The sequence below is a fragment of the Corvus brachyrhynchos genome, unplaced genomic scaffold (genome assembly GCF_000691975.1).
Source record: "Corvus brachyrhynchos isolate BGI_N302 unplaced genomic scaffold, ASM69197v1 scaffold278, whole genome shotgun sequence".
NCBI lineage: Eukaryota > Metazoa > Chordata > Aves > Passeriformes > Corvidae > Corvus > Corvus brachyrhynchos.
In genome coordinates this window covers 298,872-303,123 of record NW_008239299.1, presented here as the reverse complement: position 1 = coordinate 303,123, position 4,252 = coordinate 298,872, and the positions used below count along the sequence as shown (strand labels likewise).

The 4,252-nt window shown below is 52.3% G+C and overlaps 1 long non-coding RNA gene across 2 annotated transcripts in view; it reads right to left on the bottom strand.

Moving 5' to 3' along the window:
* LOC108448270 overlaps window positions 1–3,798 on the bottom strand; it is a 7,820-nt gene extending 4,022 nt beyond the window's left edge. For both annotated transcript variants that reach the window (XR_001864106.1, XR_001864107.1), the window contains exons 1-2: window positions 2,361–3,798; window positions 233–425 (exon numbers count right to left, since the gene is read on the bottom strand). This is a non-coding gene — a long non-coding RNA (uncharacterized LOC108448270). The remainder of the gene's footprint in view (window positions 1–232; window positions 426–2,360) is intronic.
* Window positions 3,799–4,252: the final 454 nt, after the last annotated feature.

Below are 4,252 nucleotides of genomic sequence, written 5' to 3'. Positions count from 1 at the left end.
CCAGGCACCTGTCCCATCCCATTTATCCTTCCCAGCCTTGGCTCTTCCCAAGGTTTAGGGCAGGAGCAGAGGTCGGGAAGGGACGGAGGCGGAGCTGGAAAAGCTCCCACTGCCAGCGGCATTCCCAGTTTGGGAATGTTCCAGCGCTCAGGGCAGGAACCCCCTGAATTCCCAAGGAAAACCCTTTTAGGAGTGATTTTCCCATGGAAAAATGGATGCGTTGTCCTGTTACCTATGGAAATATCCAGGAAAAATCCGGGATCAGGCTCCTGGAAGCTCCAGCGTGGGCGGAGCGAGGCGCTGGACACAAAGAGGACCTGACAGGCCTTGGGAAGTGAAGGATCGGGATGGACATCCGGAAAAAAATCCCGGAGGTCTCCAGGATGAGAGGGCAGCAGGGGCCGGGCTTGGGGACCTGGCGTCACCTGCAGAGGGAGAAGATTCCATGAAAAACCAGGAAAAACAAGCGGCAGGAAGGAGGAACCGGTGCAAAGCCAGGGATGCTCCCACGAAATGCCCGAAATATCCTAAAATCCCACTTTTTTGGGGGGAGCAGCTCTGGAGCAGTGCGGAGCCGTCCCCGCTTTTCCAAGGGGTTTTCCCTGTGTCCGTCTGGATGGGAGAGGATTCCATGGGGTGGATTTGGGGCCGGCAAATGCTCCAAGGGGTTTTTCCCATTGTCCCGAGCCTCAGTCAGGTTTTTTCGGGATTTGCACTGGAAATTTCCCCTGTGGAAGTGGCCCTGAGCATGAAATGAGGAGATTATGGAATTTCTGGGAATTTTGGGGAATTTTTTTGATTTTCTGGGAATTTTTGGGAATTTTGGGGAATTTTTGGGAATTTTTAGTGCCAGTGCTGCAGAACCAGGCTTGGGATTCCCCATCCTTCCCGTCCATCCCAAAATTCCACACCCAGGCACCGATCCCATTTTATCCCTAAACATTCCCAAAGCAGCGCTTCCAACCCTTCTTCCCAAAAAACCAACCCCCTGTTCCCATCCGACCTCCTGGATCCCTGCAGGATAAATCGGGATTATTCCTGACTCCCCAAATCGGTGTTGAAATCCCAAATCCCGCGGAAATCCCAAATCCACTTCTCTCATCCGGGCAGGAATTTTGAGGCTCAGCTCTGACTCCTCCTCATCCCTCACCTTCTTTGGAATAGGGAATTCTTCCCCCCTTTTCCCACTTTTTTTCCAGGCTTCTCCATGCCAAAGCCACCAGAGAACCGCCTCGATCCCAAAAAATCCCGTGGGAATTCACGGGCAGCTCCGACCTGGCTCCAACTCCATCCTTCACCCCCTCAATTCCAAGGAAATTCCCGTTAAAATTCCAAATTCATTTCGAGCCTCGAGTTTTCCCTTCTTTCCCCTCCCAATTCCCCAGTTTTTCCCAGCTCCTGGGATTTTTCTGGAAGCTGGAGCTCAGCTCCGGGAGTACGGGGATATTCCTGGCCTTTCCTCGCTCCCACTCTTGGATTTTCCTGCTGCCTTTCCCGGTTTTTGGTCACCGGCGGATTTTCCATCCCAATCCTCCCATTTCTTTGGTTCCCAGACCCCATTCCAGGAGGGATTTCCCTGCTCAAAAATCCCTGGAATTTATCCAAGGAGATGCTCCATCCAACCTTCCCCCCCCGGGATTCATTTCCCAGGGCGACGCTCCAGAATAAATTCCCGATTATTCCAAATTTGGCACTTTCTCCTTAAATTTGGGACTTTCTCCCGAAAATTCGGGATTTCCTCCCTAAATTTGGGATTTAACCCCCCAAATTTGGGTATTTCTCCCTAAATCTGGGACTTTCTCCCTAAATTTGGGATTTCCACCTCCAATTTGGGATTTTCTCCTTAAATTTGGGATTTTCTTACCCAGTTTGGGACTTTCTCCATAAATCTGGGACTTTACCCCCAAAATTTGGGATTTTCTCCCTAAATTTGGGATTTTACCCCCCAAATTTGGGATTTTCTCCTTAAATTTGGGATTTTCTCCTTAAATTTGGGATTTTCTTACCCAGTTTGGGGCTTTCTCCTCCAATTTGGGGCTTTCACCCTGAAGCTGGGATTTCCTCCCAAAATTTGGGACTTTCTCCCCAAAATTCGGGATTTCCCCCCAAAATTTGGGACTTTCTCCCCACAGTTCAGGATTTCCTCCCTAAATCTGGGGCTTTCTCCCTGAATTTGGGACTTTCTCCCAAAATTCGGGACTTCTTCCCTGAATTCAGGGTTTTCTTCTCTAATTTGGGATTTAGCACCTGGATTTGTTCTGGAAAGGTCGGGAAAAAAGAACCAAACTGGGAAATTCTCCCTTCGGGAGCCTTTTTTTGGCCCAAATTCCCATGGCCGAGGGCGGGTGGAGGAGACTCACCCGGAATGCGCTGCCCTGGATTCCGGTGCTCCCAAAGGACTGCAGGAATCAAGTTTGCACCTGGTTTTCCAGGCCGGATCGATCCCTCGGGAATCTGGGAAGGACGGGAGGGCGCCAGCTCCGTCCGAAAACAGGGATTGGTTTTTTTAGGGAGTGAAGGGACCCGGCTTTGCAAGGGGCAGCGGGAAAATCCTTCTTTATGAAAACATTGGGAATAATCGCCCCGGTGGATGCGCCCGGATGAGGCAGGAGCATCATTCCCGCCCTTCCCGAGGCCGGGAATTCCCTGGGGCATTCCAAGGGAGCTCTCACCAGCCGTTGGATTCACAGGGAATTAAAAGCCGGGAGAAATCGGAGCGAGCCGGACACGGATCCCCCCATTTCCGTCGCTCCCTGTCTCCTCGATGTCCTGGGAGCCGCCTGATGGGCCGGGAGCTGCTCCCGGGATTTGCCCGCGGAATCTGGAGGCTGCCAAGGAAGCTTCGCCTTCGGATCACAAATCCGGCTCACAGCGTTCCGGGTTATTCCCGTTTATCCTTCTCCCACTGGATCGTGGCTCCGGGCAGAGGTTGTGCAGCCAGGGCTGAAATTCCCATTGGGAAGGAGTGGAAATGTGGGAATTTTTGAAATCCCGGTTTCGTTTTGTTTTCCAAGGAGGCATCGGAGCCGCAAAATCTTTGGGAAAGAATTCCCAACTTCCCTAAAATCCTCCCCTGTCTCATCCAGGGGTCACTCCCATCCAATGGGAGCTTTCAACCATGGAAAAAGCCCTCGGCTAAGGAAAGCGGGAATGCTGGGAAAGCTGAATTTTGGGAATGTGGAGGTTACGGTTTTCCCATGGAAAAATGGATGGGAAGAGCCAGACTTTGGGCTGGGAAAAAGTCTTGGATTGGGTCATCCTGCAACGATGGATTTGGGAATTTTTGACTCCTGGTGTTTTGGTTTTTCATGGAAAACTCCTCGTGAGGGGGGAAATGGAGGAGCTGGAGTGGGACACCGGGGTTTGGGTTGGTTTTGTCCCGGATTTCCGGGCACTGAGGGATGGGTGACTCCAAAACTTTGTCCCGGTGTTTTTTCCCCAAACAAAAAAGGATCCTGGGGTGGGATTTTGGGGGGTTTTCCATGGAATTGGCTTTCGGGGGGATGGGGAACAGCCGGAATTCCAGCCCGGTAACACCAGTCTGATCCAAACTGGTGGGATTTGATTCCCAAAAAACCTCCCTGACAGGAACCAGGCTCTGCTGGATCCATGCAAACCCCATCCAGTTAAATCCATGAATTGCTGGAATTCCTGGGTTTTCCTTTCCTTCTCCCCCTGCCTCCAATCCTGTGGGAAAATCCTGTATCCCAACCTGCCCTGTATCCCACATCCCTGTGGGTCCCTGCTCCTGGATCCTGGATCCTGCATCCCATATCCCAGCCCTGCATCCCAACCCTACATCCCAACCCCTCCTGCATCCCACATCCCAATCCCACATCCCATATCCCAACCCTGCATCCCACATCCCAATCCCACATCACAACCCTGCATCCCACATCCCAATCCTGAATCGCACATCCCAACCCTGCATCCCACATCACAACCCTGCATCCCACATCCCAACCCTGCATCCCACATCCCAATCCTGAATCGCACATCCCAACCCTGCATCCCAATCCTGCATCCCATATCCCAACCCTGCATCCCACATCCCAATCCTGAATCCCACATCCCAACCCTGCATCCCACATCCCAATCCCATATCCCAACCCTGCATCCCAACCCCTCCTGCATCCCACATCCCAATCCCACATCCCATATCCCAGTCCCACATCCCAATCCTGCTTCCCACATCCCGATCCCACATCCCAATCCTGGACCCCACATCCCAACCCTGCATCCCACATCCCCT